This window comes from Trachurus japonicus, chromosome 7 (genome assembly GCF_045865225.1).
Source record: "Trachurus japonicus isolate A0001 chromosome 7, Traja_1.0".
Classification (NCBI taxonomy): Eukaryota; Metazoa; Chordata; class Actinopteri; order Carangiformes; family Carangidae; genus Trachurus; species Trachurus japonicus.
This window is the reverse complement of record NC_140913.1, coordinates 4,402,634-4,421,435: the sequence shown is the minus strand read 5'-3', so window position 1 is coordinate 4,421,435 and position 18,802 is coordinate 4,402,634.

Below are 18,802 nucleotides of genomic sequence, written 5' to 3'. Positions count from 1 at the left end.
CCAGCACCTGAACGTGGCTTGTGCTTACAGAGCAGGATGCACTTTGCATGCACTAATCTGTGTAGTCTTTGTGCTTAATCTCTTCAGGTTCAGATTCAGTTCATCAAGACTGAACCTGAACACAGAGGCTTTGTGCTGTATCTGTAAAAATCAGCTGTTCCTGCCCTGGTCTGACTCTGTTCTACCTGCTTCAGCTTGTGTACTTCTGCTTTCCCTCTTAACAAACAGTCAGGCAGGTGTTGTGTCTCGGTATGCACCACTGATCATCAAACTGATCACACATCAGCCTCTGTGCCTCCTCTTCAATATATTTGCACCTCGGTTTTTAAGGTTCAATCAGCTGCACGAGCTCCAAACTTTAACAGAATCCTGATCTCTGATGTGTTCAAGTTCAATCTGTCAGTCCCACGTCATATCTGCAATCTAGGAGACAAGTTACTCATGTTTTTTTTTTCTTTCTTGACTGTCACGTTTTTATTCACCTCCCTCCACGGTGCTGAGGCTGTGCAGACAGACCGAGCATCTGCCCCCCTTCCCTTCCCTCCCTCCGGTTTAGTTAGTGCCCAACCTCGCCCACAAGACGGAGGGTTGGAGATGTAATCAGCCTGCGCACGACGACAGACACGCACACTCTGCCTGTGCTACCTGCTGCTGCTGTCACTGAGCATCACTTATCTGGTTTCATCAGTCCTCCTCCGTTTCCCCGCCGCCGTCTGTCATCCACACTCCAGACGATAAAGAGGCAAGAACGTGACGTGGGGCGTGCAGAGAAAAGAGGAAAGAAAAACGGATGTTTTCAAAGTAGAACTACAAAATGCGATGGAGGCAAAGAGAGAGGTTAAAAAGGGTGGAAATGAATAGAATGCCCCTTTTCTTCAAGCTTGTTTGTGCTTTATATAAAAAAAGAAACAGGTGTTCTGCAGCTGGGTGGATCAGAATTGGCTCAGGTTGACTTGTCAGTGCTCATACAGACTCTTCTTCCATCATAAGTGTCTGGTTTTGTACTTCCCACAATTTCCGCTGCACAGAAAACACACCAGTCCCTTGTCTGGTGAAAAATCTCAGCTGAAACTTTATCAGTTAAACGAATTTTCCACTGTTTCTGCTCCTCGTGTTGAAATCCAAGTCTGCGTCTGACCAGGGAAAATCAATCTGTTTGGTGTGAGTGTGGAACAGTGAAGCTTAAATCCAGAGGACTGATAATCCACAGAGGTGAAGACTGGGTTTTGTTTTCCATCTGCGGCGGAATCCCACTTTATTCTCCGTGTAATTCCTCCGACATCCTCCTCCAGGAGAGGCAGCGGACAGACTGAGGTGGGTCCTGTTGTTTTCCTGCGAGCTTCTCCTCCTCCTCCTCCTCTCTGCCTCGCTTCATCCCTCGATTTCCTCCGCCACGTCGTTGTGTCTCTGCCGGGGATAAATCCAGCTTAGTCTCGCTCCTGGACAGAGAAACACAGAGAGAAATGAGATTCCAGAACACACACACAGGCTTGTTAGACACGTGGGCTTTTGTTGGTTTGTCTGAATTTGACCCCGTTTTCTTGTTTTAAGAGTTAAGAGCTTCAACTGATGTCAGAGAACCTACATCTCATCAAATCACGTCTGACTTTCCTTTGCTCATTATTTACCGAGGAGTACGATTCTGTCGGTGCAGTGAGGACATTTTAATCAGTTTCCAAAAAAAATCAATAATCAGTCATTGGATCAGTTTGCTCAAATTCAATCTGAACAGTTGGGAGCTTATGAACAGGACATTTAATAAGATTAATGATAAATATGACATCAATGTTGGTCTGCTTCAACCCAGAAAGGTTGGGAACCACTAGATGTGGTTAATGTGGAACATTAACTTAATCTTAATTTTTTTAACTAAATTGCTAAACATCCTCGTGCTCCAGCTGCTAATACATGAACATGTTCTGCTTTTCCTCGTCGCATTAACAAAAAAATTAACATCATTGGATTTTTGGAAATTTAGAGACATCAGACAAACCAAACAAGCATGGGATCTAATGTCTGACTTTCTGACATTTTAGGGACTAAAGCTTTGTCAGTTATCAGCCCATAAAATAAATTCACAGATAAAAATGAACCACCATGCTGAACTAGAATCACACATAAACATAATACTTGCTATTGCAGAGGCAGATTCTCTCATGTGTTTTAAATACACATATATATCACTTCAAAAATGAGAGGATTCGTGCAGTGAACACTTTGAAACACAAGCATGAACACAAACTCCCAGGTCCCTACCAGGTCCCTACCAGGTCCCTACCAGGCTCCCTGCTGCTTCAACTACACTGATTTGATTTTAAATGTCGTTTTAAAGATCCCAAGTTGCACCTTTCCAGATGTTGTAGGAACCACCCCCCCTCCGTGATTTCCCCAGGGGGAACCAGCCTCCGGGTCCTGACGCAGAAAGTGGTGGTCGCTCTCCCTCCTCTCCTCCAGCTGCTGCCCGTCCTTCTCCTCCTTCTCTCCCGCCAGATGATGCTGTGTTTCCCGCCCTGTGCCAGCGGTCCTGGCTCTCTTCACAGATGTTATTCTGGGATGTTCTAACAGCCTTTTCTACGGATCTGTCTGTAGCCACCGCTCTCTCTCTCCTTCTGCAGCATCCTCTCTCTCCTCTCCCCGCTGGAACAACAGCAGCCTCCGCGGCAGCGCAGCGCAGCGCAGCCAGCCAATGACCTGCAGCCGGCAATTAATTCTCTCCTCCACCACGGCAGTTTCCTCCTCCCCCCTCCCCCCTCCCCCCTCCCCCTGCCTGCCCCCTCCCCTCTCTCCTCTCTCCTGGCTGTCTCTTCCCTCTTATTGTTCTTTAACTGTTCATTCACTGACATGCCAATTGTTCCTCGGCTTTCACGCATGTAAACATGTTTTTGTGTCCTCGTCTCGCGCCGGCTCAGACACGCTGTTATCTGTACCTGCACGCGGCGCTTGTCAGAAGGAATCCTCTCATCTTCCAACGTCACAGTTTAAAACCGCTGTTTGAGTTTTTCCCGTGGGACTCTAAACATGTTCAACCGCACGCACACAGGTTTATTCTTTCCTGTGATCATGAGTCTGCAGGTCTGGGGATGCACCTATTTGCAAAACTGTTTTAAATAACAATTCTTCATTACTGTCATCTGTTGATTTCCCTTACTAATAGGAAACAGTCAGATAATTAGCCTATTTGATAACTGATGCATATCTTGTCACAGGTTATTTATTAGTGTAATGATAATATGATCAGACTACACTTTTTTTTTGGGCTTTCACGATGGTCACCATGTCAGATTAAACCCCCCCCCCCCCTTCGGCATATTCTCGTCTTGGTCAGTAGACTGGCAACATTGTTGTGTCTCAATTTGAATACTGCTACCTGCCATGTAGTTCTGTGTTCTGTCCCCTTCTCCCCTTCTCTATGGAGAATGGAGAATAAACTTGGGTGCATGCTACCTCTCCTGTCTTGTTCTTTGACTCTCCCCCGGCAGAACCAAAATTTCCACGACACTTCCATACTTAAAACTAAGCATTTTGAGTATGTAAGTGTGTCTCAATTCACAAGTATGTCAAAATGCAGTGTACTGTAAGTACCCAGATGGTGCACTGAAAATGGTCCAAAAGATGAACGATCAAGGGGGGAGTTGTGGGTTCTCACAACGTGGGCTTCATTAAAAACTTTGATGCCTTCTGGGAAAGGTGGCGTCTCATTGGAGCTGGTAGCTGGCTGCTGTCTGCAAATTTTACTTATGGCTTACAACATTATGCAGCCATCAGCCCGCTCTCATCACTGCAAACCCACGCCTGCCAGCCTGTCCACCAGTGATGGCTGTCCGCCTGGTTCCGGTTCATATGCAGGGTTCCTACAGGTTTCTTCAAATTAAATTTAAGACTTTTTAAGACCATTCATATCAAAAATGACCTATACCTACCTATTTCTCTGCCTATTTCACGGCCCTACCGGCAAAGAAGAATGAAATACTTGAATTTCACAGTGTTCATTTATTTAAAAACAAAAGACATCCACAGTACTCAAAAGATATGTCTCAATGTGATTTACTGGTTAAATAAAATAAATAATAAATAAATAAATATAGAAATCTGTGGGTATGTAAGGGATGAGGGGGTGCCACCTTGCCCCCCATTAGCTGTCGCCAAGGCGGCAAGTTCCTCCTCACCACTCACCTCCTCATCAACGGTGGAAGACAGTTGAGGACCCTGATGAGGCAGCCCCTACTCCCCCCCCCCCCTTTCCAAAACGGGCCCCCGGCGTCCAACCCCCTTGCACCCAGAGTAACCCCTCACCAGGTGAGATCTTTTCTCACTTCTGTGATGCCGAAGTTCTCCAGCTCCTGGTTGAGTGCACCAACAAGAAGGCAGCAGCTAATCTGGAGAAGGGCAAGAAGTTCAGTTGGACGCCAGTTTCAACTGATGAGATGAAGAAGTTCATTGGTGTGCTGCTATACATGTCTGTGGTCCGCCTCCCACAGATTAGTGACTATTGGCAGCAAGCAACAATTTTTCGTGTTGATTGCCCTGGAACCGTCATGTCCCGCGACCGCTTCCGCCTCAGTCTAAGCAACATCCACATGAGTGATCCAGAGGCAGACGCTGAGAATGACGCAAGGAAAGGGATGGAAAATGATGATCCAGTCCATCGTCTCAGACAACTACTGGAGATGATCCGCATCAGGTGCCTGGCTTTCTACCATCCCAAACAACACCTGGCGGTGGATGAGAGGATTGTTGCCACCAAAGCCAGACTCGGCATCAAACAATATATGAAGGCCAAGCCCACAAAATGGGGGCTGAAGCTGTTGGTCTTGGCTGATGTAAATGGCTACACTGTGGATTACATCCTGTACACAGGAAAGGCCACCACATCTGTCTCTGGCAAGGGACTATCATTTGATGTCGTTGCGTCGCTGGTCAAGAGTGAGTACCTTGGCACTGGGTATATCATATATACTGACAACTTTTACACCAGCCCCCTGCTTTTCCACCACCTCATCCAGCAGGATTTGGTGTTTGTGGCAAGTACCGAGAGGGGAGAGTTGGCCTGCCCAAACCCAAAGAAAATGCACTGGAAAAAAGGTTGCCAAGGGGCAGCATCCGCTGGGTAAGGGATGGTGACCTTTTGTTCATCAAGTGGCAAGACACCCGGGAGGTCTCCATTTGCTCCAGCGTCCACCCGGTGTACAGCGGGGACATGGTGCAGCGGTGGCAGAAGACAGGAGAACAACACCAGGTTGACACCAGGTTAGAAGAGAGTGCATTGTACATATTGGATTTGTTATATAGTTATAGTTGTATTTGACATGTGTACATGGTTTGATTTTACACATGTCACCTGTTGTTGTATTTAGTTTGATTTTGCACCTTTTCACATATTGTACATGGTTTGATTTTGCCATTTTGCACCTGATGGTTTGGTTTTGCACTTTGTTTTTACCTATGTTATATAGTTGGGTTTTCCACATTTTCACCATATGGCTTGGTGTTGCTCTTTTCCACCAATATAGTTTGGTTTTGCACTTTTTCACTTGACATGTATGGCTTGGTTTTGCACTTTTTCGCCTGTGAAAAGAGTTCAATTTTGCACTGTTTTGTGGGAACCCAGAGCCCTAGACACAAAAAATCACTAAGATTGATTCCCAACATGTTTAGGTCAAATGTCAAATCAGAACTTCATGTGCAATAACAGTATTTTCCTCACTAAACCCCTGAAAAAACAAAGTTTGTTTTTGTGTTTTTCTTTATTTAAACTGCTCTTGCTTACATTTTGGTATCAATGGAAAGAGGAGAAAATAAGCTTTAAAACGATACCCTAGTCAAAGTCATACACTGGATAGTTTGTAAGATATGGCAATTTTAATTATGATCTTCCACTCACTGCTTTCGATTGAAAACCTGAGAAAATTGCGTTCAAACAATTTAGAACGTCTCTGGTTTAAAGCCTTCCATGAATCTGGCGTCTGTTCTGTACCATGTGATTACACGTACCAATGTAGAGGCACCATTCAATGACCCTCGGAAAGCAGAATGGAACTATTCAGATGCTGTTTACAGCTCGTCTCTGTCATAAACGGTTCAGAAGATATTTCATGTTTTGTAAAACAGCATTAGCATGCTACGCTTGGTTTAGCATCACTGCTACCGCTCAGCTGAGCATCTGGTCCCGTACTACGTGATTTCACTTGGCTACCCTTGTTGTCATAAATGCACCATTCAAGGACCCTCGGAAAGCGGAGAATCTCATGATTTAGATGCAGTTTACAGCTCGTCCCTATCAGGTTCAGAAATGATTTAGCCTAATGTTGAGCTCCTCTCTAGAGGATTAAAAGTTGTAAGTCAACTTTAATTGTAATTTAAATGCCTTTCCTCAATTATCTGGACTATGAAACTTTGGGAGATTGTTTTTGAATGTAATTTCTTTGAAATTAGCAAAAAAAAGGTTTTTTTTGATTTTTTATTGATTTTCCACGTTATCAGCTGATTATCTAAAAATAGAACGTTGCGACTTCCGACTCATTTCGCCAGAGTGGGTCACATATGGTCCCTCTGGCGCTGGCTGGACCAATCGGGGCTGGATGCAGCACCACACCTGCAACACACCATCCACTCACACAATCACTCAGACACATTCACACTGACACACACACAGAGGCCTAGACCCACCCCTGGGTCGTAACACTGCCTTCCCCTCAGCCTCCTCTGCCAGCCTGTCAGCATCCCTGGCCAGACCCTCAGGGTGCTTTCACACCCTGTTTGATTATTTGGTCCGCACCAGACAGTAAAATTGTTACATTGTAGCTACAGACTGCGGAGTGGTCCGCGTTCACACATGCAAACAAACCAAAATTGGTCTGAATGACGTTCCGTCCGGTAGAAATAAGCGCCAATTTGGACTTTCACAATTGAGACAACACTAGAACACTGTACAATTAGCGCGATACAGCTCATAGATGTACCGTTTATTAGCGGCCAAGCGCAACCTATCCATGCGGGGACAGCTCTCCATTCTGACACACCTCCACTTCGACACCCCGCTGTTCCGAAATACCCCCACTTCGAAACACCGCTGTTCCGACACCCTCCCCCCCCAGCTGTCCAATGTCCAAGGTGCTGAACCGCGTGACGTTGTTTACACTCTGTGTTGCGGCTTGTCTGTGAAACGTGCGCTGCTCAGAGAACTGGCAGATCTGTCCCACTTGCTTCCTCCCCGACTCCGTTGTTGGAGATCTCCACACAGTAATAGAAATACACTTTCTTTTCTCCCCCCCTGCTCCGCTCGAGCGCGGCTGAAGCCGGCTTGAGCTCACAGGGGCGCGAGGCTGCTGCAGCCGCCGCTCGCACTGACAGCTGACTGAGGGAGATGCTTTGGTTGGGCTTAGGCAATGAAGAAAGGAGTTGGTTAAGTTTAGTAAAAAGACCAGGTAGAGGCTAGACAGGCTGGAAGAATAATGAACATTATATGTCATTAATATGAAGTATTTGTTTGTTTTGCAGTTAATTATGCACATGATCCGTTTCGACGCCAAAAAGGAAAAAAGGATCAATGCGCACTGCGCACTGGGGTTTCCCCCAATAGCCTTTTCGGAATAGCGGGGTCTTGAGAAAAAATAGAAAACCCCGCTATTACGATGAATGGAAGTCTATTGTCGGAAAGGCGGGGTGTAACCTATCCATGCGCCTCTCTCTCTCTCTCTCTGTGCATGCGTGCGCGCCGTGGAGAGGCGGCAGGTGGAGGGGCAGACTGGCAGAGATGATAGATGGTGAAACGCGGTTTCTTTTTTACTGTGAGAGACTGTGGCGGGCCCAAACACAGCCCACTTTTCAATGAAAATACACTGGTAGACCTGAGTTGGTCCAGGTTCGCGTTCTTACCAGAGGGACCGCACCAGAGATTGGCATTTGGTGCGAAATCAAGCGGACCGAGACCACCCCTTTTCTGAGGTCTCAGTCCACTTGATTTAGTGCGCACCAGAGCGCGATTGATGCTTTCACACCGACGAAAACGAACCGAACTAAGAGCTTTAGGTTTCACCCTTAGCTCCTGAAGATGGTCCTCCGCTCCCTTCCTCTTAAGTGCCTGGGCTTCTGCCTGCCTCTTCTTTCGCTCTGTCTCGAGATGGACAAGATATCTGGCCCCGGCTGCTGCTACACTCTCCGGTAGCTCTTTGGTGAGTGGAACCTGGGTATAGGGTTGGGAAAAGAGAACCAGAATCAGTAACAGAATCAACATAGTTGGCCTCTGAGTTTATCAACTCCCATGTCAACAGCATATTTCCAGTCCAGCCAGGGGCCATTCTTACCTGGGTAACACCTCCGTGTTGTATGATGTAATCACACCAGCCTGCGTGTGACTACAGTGTCCTCCTGCCTCCACCTCTCTGTTGATAGAGAATCCTCTCTCAATCGCAGCTTGGCTGTGGGAGAGGATGAGTAGCTTCTTGCAGAAGGCCCACAGTTCAGGATAGGGCTCCCTGAGGACACTACTCAGGAAGAGGTCCAGCCTCTTCTGCATGGGAGGAAAGGAGAGGGAAGTCCTCACTTCGGCTCTCCAAGGACAGGAGACTGTCAAACTGCTGGAGAATGACATCCCCTTTAACAAAACAGATAAAAGAGAAAATAGAGAAAAACACAGACAAATCATTGGGCTGTAGGGCATTGCCAGCCAATTAGATTGATGATAAACTAATGTGCAGCCTACAATTTGCCTTTCTTATTCCTACCAGCAGAAGTATCGGTTAGCTGTCCTTGTCCTGGAGTAACCTCTGAACCAGCCCTTTCATGTGATTCCTGCATCTTTCTGGGTCTCTGTACATTACTGACGGACAGTCAAATTATTGAGGGGGCTCTTGTCCTGCACTTTCCTGATGATGCCACACAGTCCCTGCATGCACTCTCTCCTGAACTCTAGCACCCTGAGCTCTGCACCTTTGATGCTCTAGAGAGAGAGAGGGAAACCAGCTACACTCCATTCCTGTGAAATTTGCACTAGAAATTCATGCTCCTCTGGTTTAATTTGATTCATTCTGTTGAGTCCCCGAGCTTCCCTCTACCACCACCATCAGGACAAAGCTTCCACTTGATGACATGAAATATGAAAAGCAGATTTCCATGACCTTTGCACATCACACTCCCTAGAGGATGGAGTTTCAGAGTGTAATGACCCCACTTTCTTCACCTCTTTCTAACACCATCATAAGAAACTGTAGATTTTTAGCTCCATTGATGTTGGAGCTTTGAGCGTATTTGAGTAATCAGTGTGTTGTTTATGGCTTTGGGGCTGTTTCATTATTATTCTCCCCGCTCTGCTGTGCACGTAGAGGAAGAGCTGAAATAAACTAAAAACCAAATATCGCTACGATTCAGTGCATTTTCCCACATGAATTATCATTAATGTCTTTATCTGCTGCATTCTCTTCTAACCTGGTGGCACATTATTACACAGATTACTGTGTGTGTGTGCTTGTGTGTGTGTGATTTTCCAAAACTAATTTGTCTTCTTATATATTAACTCTGTCCACATTTATATGTATCCAATTTAATTCAGTTTCATCCTCCCTGTTTAACATCCTCACACAGAAAGAGAAAACAAACAACATGATTTATTTGCACATTAACATGAACACACTGTGTTTACTTTAATGACTCTTCATAAACACTGAGGGCCTTGCTGTAGCTACGAAACATAAAACACATGAAGTCGAATGTGAACGGTGAGCAGTGACTCCAACACCACCAGACACGCCGGGACTCTGATCTAATTACAGTGCTACAACAGGAAATATTGATTTTTGATTAATGTGATTACTAGATGAAGCTGGTCACACAGGACATGGTGAAGTTGCACAGGTTAAAAGCACAGGAAGGGTCCAAATGCTGTTGCTAGGCAACTGCAAAAACCGCTCCTGTTTAATGCCTAGCCAACTTAGCTAACTAATGAAGACAGCTAAAGAATAACAACTAACCAGCCCTCATGAATTCACAGCTCACAGCTTTTTATTATTATTTTGTTTAATACATGGGGGGTGTTAATGGAATTAAGGCCTAGTCCACACGAGCCTGGGTATTTTTGAAACCATGAACATATGTTCCCGGTTCTATGTTCTGTCCACAAGCTTTAAGTTTAGTAAAAAGACCTGGTAGAGGCTAGACAGGCCAGATAGACAGAGTCCAGATAGGTAGAGAGAGTCCAGTGGGAACATAGGGCCTAATTTTGAGAAAAATCTTAGAACTGTGGGAACATAGGGCTGTGGGAACATAGGCATGGACCCCGTGTGGACACGGCAACCACGATTTGTTTCTCTCATTTACGTCATAGCTACGCACGTGCTGATGTAAACACTGCCCGCCCGCAGAGGTTGTTTGCAGCGGTTTGCAGGAGTTGACGTGAGCTCTGTGGAGCGACAACAAAGACAACGGGCGCGCACGGGGGGGGCGGCAGTCAGAAAGCGTATCGTGAGGGTCTGCTGGGAACGTCTGGCAGAATCCCCTGTCAGGGAGGTCTTCAACTCCCACCTCCGGGAGAGCTTTGACCGGATTCCGAGGGAGGCCGGAGACATTGAGTCCGAGCGGACGGCAGCCCCGGTGGTCACGGAAGCAAAAACTCGGGTCTGGGAAAAGTTCGGGGAGGCCATGGAGGAGGACTACCGGTCGGCCTCGAGGAAATTCTGGCAAACCATCCGACACCTCAGGAGGGGGAAGCAGTGCTCCACCAACACTGTTTACAGTGGAAGAGGGGAGCTGAGGACTCAGAGGTTGATTCATTCATCACCCAAGCTGAAGTCACTGAGGTAGTCCGGAAGCTCCTCAGTGGCAAGGCACCGGGGGTGGATGAAATCCGCCCTGAGTACCTCAAGTCTCTGGATGTTGTGGGGCTGTCGTGGCTGACACGCCTCTGCAGCATCGCGTGGCAGTCGGGGACAGTGCCTCTGGACTGGCAGACCGGGGTGGTGGTCCCTCTCTTCAAAAAGGGGGACCGGAGGGTGTGTTCCAACTATCGGGGGATCACACTCCTCAGCCTCCCGGGGAAAGTCTATTCCAGGGTGCTGGAGAGGAGAATTCGGCCGATAGTCGAACCTCGGATTCAGGAGGAACAATGCGGTTTTCGTCCTGGCCGTGGAACGCTGGACCAGCTCTACACCCTCCGCAGGGTGCTCGAGGGTGCATGGGAGTTTGCCCAACCAGTCCACATGTGTTTTGTGGACTTGGAGAAGGCTTTCGACCGTGTCCCACGTGGCATCCTGTGGGAGGTGCTCCGAGAGTATGGGGTCGGAGGCCCTCTGCTGAGGGCTGTACGGTCCCTGTATGACCGGAGCAGGAGTATGGTTCGCATTGCCGGCAGTAAGTCAGACCTTTTCCCGGTGCATGTTGGACTCCGGCAGGGCTGCCCTTTGTCACCGGTTCTGTTCATTATTTTTATGGCCAGAATTTCTAGGCGCAGCCAAGGGCCGGAGGGGGTACGGTTCGGGAGCCACTTGATTTCATCTCTGATTTTTGCAGATGATGTGGTCTTGTTGGCTCCCTCGAGCCAGGACCTTCAGCATGCACTGGGGCGGTTTGCAGCCGAGTGTGAAGCAGCTGGGATGAGAATCAGCACCTCTAAGTCCGAGGCCATGGTTCTCGACCGGAAAAAGGTGGTTTGCACCCTCCAGGTCGGGGGAGAGTTCCTGCCTCAGGTGGAGGAGTTTAAGTATCTTGGGGTCTTGTTCACAAGTGAGGGAAGGATGGAGCGCGAGATCGACAGGCGGATCGGTGCAGCGGCCGCAGTAATGCGGTCGTTGTATCGGCCCGTCGGGATGAAGAAGGAGCTGAGCCGAAAGGCAAAGCTCTCGATTTACCGGTCAATCTACGTTCCCACCCTCACCTGTGGTCATGAACTCTGAGTCATCACCGAAAGAACGGGATCCCGGATACAAGCGGCCGAAATGAGCTTCCTCCGCAGGGTGGCGGGGCGCTCCCTTAGAGATAGGGTGAGGAGCTCTGTCACCCGGGAGGAGCTCGGAGTAGAGCCGCTGCTCCTCCACCTCGAGAGGAGCCAGCTGAGGTGGCTCGGGCACCTGTATAGGATGCCCCCTGGACGCCTCCCTCGTGAGGTGTTCCGGGCATGTCCCACCGGGAGGAGGCCCCGAGGAAGACCCAGGACACGCTGGAGTGACTACGTCACTCGGCTGGCCTGGGAACGCCTTGGGGTCCCCCTCGAAGAGTTGGAGGAAGTGTCCGGGGAGAGGGAAGTCTGGGGATCCCTGCTCCGACTGCTGCCCCCGCGACCCGGACTCGGATAAGCGGATGAAAATGGATGGATGGATGGACATCTTGATCAGCATTTATGATGGTTGTGCGCGATCTGACATGATCTGGCTCCTTTCTGGGCCGTGTGTGTGTGTGTGATGTGTGTTTCTGTGTGTTTCTGAGAGCTCTCTCTCTTTCAGTAATTCTCGTTATTTTGCTCTCTCTCACAGAGAGAGAGAGAGAGAGAAAGCTACATGCTCGTATCAATGGAAGAGCTTGTCACAAAGTAGCGATGACAGTTCGAACTAACGGGACCACCCATTGGTTCGACCTCCTATTGGTCCGACTTGTGGTTGATTTTGTCGGAGTAACGGGAGGTCGAACCAATGGGAGGTCGGACTAGTGGGTATTTTGTCGGAGTAACGGGAGATCAAACCAATGGGAGGTCGGACCAATGGGCAGTTCCCTCCAGCTGGGGGGCAACCGCCATTCCAACATCCCACCAGTCCGACATAGGCCTCTAAGGGGGCTTTCACACCTACCTCCTTTGGTCCGGACTTTCGGACTTTCCAGATAGTTCGGATCAAATTGAGAGGTGTGAAAGCTCCCCCGGACCACGGTCCGGATTAAAGACCGAGTCTTTGGTCCAGCCTCAGGAGGTGGTCTCAGTCCGGACTATCCTGGGCCAAGGTCCGCTGCTGCGTAGTGTGAAAGCATTTTTTTGGAAGGTTCGAACTATCAGACCAAATACAGGAAGTCACGTCAGATTCGCTCGTGCCGAAAAAAGTAAATAAACAGAAAAAAAGGAAAGAGGAGCCGCGGCAACACTTGGGGAGAGGAGGAGATCATATTATATCCAGATTTGGTCAGAGGGATGGGTGTGTCAGCGTAGGCTACACTTGTAAACGTTTACACGGAATTAAACAGTAGAGTGTTTAATATAAATCTCCAAATGATACATGCATTTTTTTTATATGGCCTATTTTTTTATACATTGACCCGAATATATATTCTTTCCGCCGAAAAAAGTCTGAAAAAGACGGATATTTATCAGCGTGTGACACCAAACAACGTCTGCACACTTGTCTGCCCCAGCAAGTCAGAGCTTTTATTTCTCTCACACTCACACACACACAAGTGACCTGGAGAGATGCAGCCGCATCTGACAGGAGGATCGCGCGTGTGCGCACGTGTGTGTGTCCTCCACTACACAAAACAGCTGATCGCTGCTGCTCTCATCAATGAGAGCATTTTCGCTGCGGCACGACCCTCTTTTTTTCTCTCCTTTTATCAGCTCCAAACTCACTCTTCTGCACCGCGATTACAAACCACAGCGTGCTTTCCAGCAATATATATATTTACACATTTTTTTTATTTTATTTTTTTCAGAGCACTTTCTATGCGCTAATGTCAGACGCACGCTCATCCACAAGCCAATCACTGACTATTATAAGCAGGCGCAGCCCTTGCGGGTAATGACGACATGACGTCGGTAGATCCTTTAGTCCGCTGGCATAATAGCAGTGTGAAAGTGAACTTTACTGGACTACCGTAAAACTTCAAATAATGGCCAAAGTCCCAAATTGCCGCCGGTCCCAATTAACCGCCGGGTGTAGCAAAATATTTTTTATATTAAACGCCCATCCCAAATAAGCGCCGGGTCAAACATTGTTTTTCTGGTTGTCAAAAAATATTCTCTGCAAATATAGCGGGTGTCTCGTGACGTTAAAGACGGCCGAGGACCGACGAGACGCCTCTGGGCTGGTTGCTCCTGCTCGGTCTGTCCACTCCTCTCATCCGCACTTCAGCACCTGTCCTGGGCTGCACAGTGTCGGCTCGGCTCGGCTCGGCTCGCTCCTCGTTTTAAATGACTTTACTCCTTTTAAAAGTAGCGTAAACAGCCTACTGTTCTCTGATTACTCATACGCGTATTTAGTTAGGCTACGTTGCATTATTATTAGTTATAGGCCTACTTCATTCAATCAAAAAAAAAAAAAAAAAAAGGACGGTGGTGCGAGCCAACAGGTGCTGAAGTGAGGGAGAGGAGTGGAGAGACTGGGCGTCCGCAGGGTTTTTGCAATTTGCGGCGGATCAGAGAGGCGGAGGACCGACATGACGGGGGGTCTCAGTCTCCTGGTACCTGTGCAGGCCAGGACGGCGGAGGTCAGCGAGACAGAGAACGAGTCCGCCCTGGCCGTATTTACAGTAATGCCTTGAGAAACGCACGTATCATTCCACCGCCGCCACAGAGTGAAGCCTCTTTCCCCAGAAGGAGGTCCAGGTTGAACACTATTAATAAACGCAGGTCCCAAATAAACGCCTGCTGATTTGAGCGATTTAAGCAAATAAACGCCCGGGCCTTTATTTGGTGTTTTACGGTATATGGAAACAATGTTACAAAAAAAAAAATTAAGTGTGAAATGTGAAAGTAATGAAATTAGGTGTGAAATTAGGTGTGAAAGCGCCCTAACTGTCTAAATGACAACATTTAATTTTCTATCAAATGTCCTGTCATTCTGACAATTCTTTCCTCCTATCGTCAGAATGGCGGCATTTTTTTCTTCTCCTGCCTTTCCGACAATTTTGCACTGGTTGGGCTTAGGCAATGATGAAAGTAGTTTGTTAAGTTTGGTAAAAAGACGGTGTGACACATATTTTGGCAATAGTTTAATGTCAAACCATCTCTTTTTTATTTCTGTGACTGACCTGTCCTCTGACCCAATGGTGTTGTGACCTCCCACGCAGCATATTTACTTTTGTGGGTCATGCCGGCATGTAACGTTCCAAACAATGTTTTCTGGCTTGATTTTACCTCGCTAACAAGTACCTCAATTTCAGTGTCCGTAAAGTTTCTCTTTTCACCCTCCTTGCCATGATTACAGTGAGGGGGAAAAAATCCTAGGATGTGATTAAAGCAGAAGTAAGCAGAATGTTTGTGTTAATATAAGTCTTAAATAGTTGTATCTTCCGACAGCAATCACTTCTATAGAGTGTTTGGTCTGAAACACGGGTCTGTCAGTCACTCTGCTCTGCTCTGAGCCCAGGAGAAAACTTTCCTTGTATCCTACAACCTTTATCCAATGAGGAGAGAGAACGGCATAAAGGGGCAGTCCTCTCTGTGTGTGCAGCCAAGGGGTGCGCCTGAATGTGGTGACGTAGGGACGAGGGCAGGGACTGCTAACTCCATCAGCTGACAGGAAGTTACTAATACTAATGACCCTAACCGTGCATGAGCATGTGGTTAAGAACAGGTGTGATTTATCAACAGGTAATACTTACTGGTGTGTGTACGACCGGTGTCTGCACGTTTGATAAACACAGATTTTTTGTACTTGCATACATTCTACATTTTATTTCAACGACAGAACCTTCTCTACACACAGTTGATAAATGAGGCCCCTGGTTTGAAGGTCTTGGTCAGTCTTAATCAGTCTCAGTCTAGGGTTTGGGGCTTCAGAATGCACTACGTCAACCATGGTCCTTACAAGTATAGAACAGGAAGCACGTACGTGTGTGTGTGTGTGTGTGTGTGTGTGTGTGTGTGTGTGTGTGTGTATTTATGGTGTGACTCCATCCAAATGAAATACATCCCTGTTGTCGGAGCACTGAATCAATACACCTCCTCTCCCCTCCTCATTTCCTTCACCTCCCTCTCCATCCTGAAACTGTCCTCCTCCTTCATTTCATTTTCTCCTTAACCCCATCCAAACCCTTTTGTTTCCACTCCCTCCTCTGTCCTTCTATGTAATGACCGCTTCCTCTTTTATCTTACCCTTTCCTTCTCTTCCATCTCCCATCACCCCCCTCCCCTGTCATCTCCTCTTCCTCTTGTGGTTCTCTGTACATCCATTAACTTGTCCTTTTCTTTCATTTCCTCCTTAGTCCTTCTCCTTTTTACTTCATATTCTCTCTTCTCTATCCTCTTTACATCTACCTCTGTTACTCTCCTCCTCCCATCATCCTCTGCTCCTCCTCCTCCTCCTCCTCCTCCTCCTCCTCCTCCCTGCTGACGGTGAGTCCTGTGAGAGCAGTTTATCAGCTCAACACAGTAATTACATCGACAGAGAGAGAGAGAGAGTGAGGAAGAGAGAGAGAGATGGGATGCTCTGTTGTGTCAACACTCTGTCACGTCAGCCTGCAACACACACACAGAAACGCACACATGCACACAGATTAAGATGTACAAAGAGATAACACCACTAAACAGAAAAGTACACCCACACACAGACTAATATACAATACAAACACAGGTTATAGACACACACACACACACACACACACACACACACAGTTGGTTTCTGAGACGGAACAGTATTTTGTTTGTGTTGTTTTGTGGCAGTTGTGTGGAACACTGCGGATGTGTGTATTGAAGCAAATCTGCTGCACAGATTTATTTATCTCTGTCGGTTTAGCTTATACACTGTCTGAGTCTATCTCTGTGTGTGTGTGTGTGTGTGTGTGTGTGTGTGTGTGTGTGTGTGTGTGTATATGCGTGCATGCGTGTGCGTGTGTTATTATTCCATTAGTATTTATCATACATAATATATCATGTCATACTCTCTGTACAGGTTAGTCTCTATTAGCATCTTTGTTTTATGTCATTTGGCTTTTAATTAACATTTCTTTGATTCTGATGTTTCTGTTTTAGTAATTTTTCTGTCATTTATCTCTTGACATTTTGTTGCTTCACTAATCTTCAGGGGACAGCACAGCTTGACAGTCATATCATATGACTATATCAATGTCAGCCCTGCATATAAGCCCTTGTCCAAGCATTTCATATAAATATTAGTGCTGTCAAACGATTACATTTTTAAAATCTCGATTAAGGTCAGCATTTTTCTGTGTAATTTATGATTAATCACTTTATCACATCCACCAAGTTTAAACCCCATACACACCTGGAGACATGTGAACCCCCAGTTTCGGGGGTGTGGTCATGTGACTCGAGTCTCGGGGGTGTGGTCATGTGACTTTGGTTTCACTAGAAACCAAACATAGGACCACCCACTCTGGGTTTAAATACCTGGGTTTCTGGCATTAGTCTCAGAACTGAAGAAGCCTCTTGGATGAGGGGCGAAACATCTTCAAGCAAGAAAAGAAGTCCAGTTGCCTTTTACTACAACTCCACAAGAATAAGCACTCATACAGTATTTGGTCAGAGATGAATGGAGGTGCTAATGTGTCTATTAACCTCATTACTTTTAATAGACCTGAGAAAGTGGAACATAAACAACCATTACAAGCAGAAAGAAAGCCGGTGAATCAGATCAATAGAACGTTTGTTTTTGGGGTTTTTTTCCGTTTTTTTTTCTGGTTATCATCATATTACGTTATATATATTACGTTAGTACGCTACAGTTGTGGTGTCAGATTTTAACACAAATATTTGTGCTTTCTATTCCTTAAATATATGTCAACAGCTAATCTTGCACAGGCTTGCTGGACATCACTCACAGACTGCGGGCAGACGGATTTGAGGTGTGGCTTTTCTGAAAAGAGTTTTTCCTGGGGAAGTTCATACAGAGCCATGTATGTGTGGATATGTGCACGTAGTGAACACACTTAAGGATCTGCCGTGTGGTGGCAGGGCCATACACAGTAAATTTTGCAGTGTTAAATCAACACTTAAAGAGTTAAATTTAACACTGTGTCCGAGTCTATTTGGTCCTTATCAGAATTGGTGTTAAATTAACTCTTTCCATAGTGTTAAAATTTCAGAGTAAAATTAACTCAAAATTGAGTAAAAAATTAACACTGGCTAACACTAGACAGTGTTAATGAAACTTAACACTACAGGTTGAATAACTCTGGAGAGAGTAAATATGACTCTCAGCAGTGTATAAAGGTTACTCTACTGTGGTGACAATTTAACTCTGATTCTAATGCTTTTTAACACTGCATTGAGTTATTGAAGGTTAACACTGGAGGCTAATACAACTCAGAAAAGTGTTAATTTTACACACTATTGTGTTGATGATTTACTCTGTTGCAGTGAAAAAACAACTCAATTCCTAACACTGCACAATTAAATATGTAGTGTTATTTTTGCACTTGTGTAGTGTCAAATTGCCTCCATCCATAAAAATTAAATACTTTGAAAATGTACCCTTGAATAAAACAAGTTACCACAAAAATGCATTTAACTTCTCACTTTTTATTGTACAACTCACTTTTTATTGTACAAAAGCACCTTTTGAAGATGTATTTAACATGTGTAATCAACCTTTAGTTGTACAAGAGCACTTAACTGTTCACATTCTGCACTTTAGAAAAAAAAAAAAAGTGAATAGTTGTGCAATGGGTGTGTGTGTGCCTGCCGTGCCAGGCACCCCAATACAACATTCACTTTAGGAAAAACACATGTTACAACAGTTACAGTAAGGTCATGTAACAGTGTACTTGTACTTGTACCATTACAGGGCTCCAAGTGAACTGTAAATACAACATTCATGAGGTAGATGGTTGTAAGTGTGCCTGCCGTGCCAAGCAACTGATCTCAAGTCTGCATCAAAACATTACATAAAACACAACTGTTAACTTTTGGTCAGCCTAACAATGCCACCACTTGAGA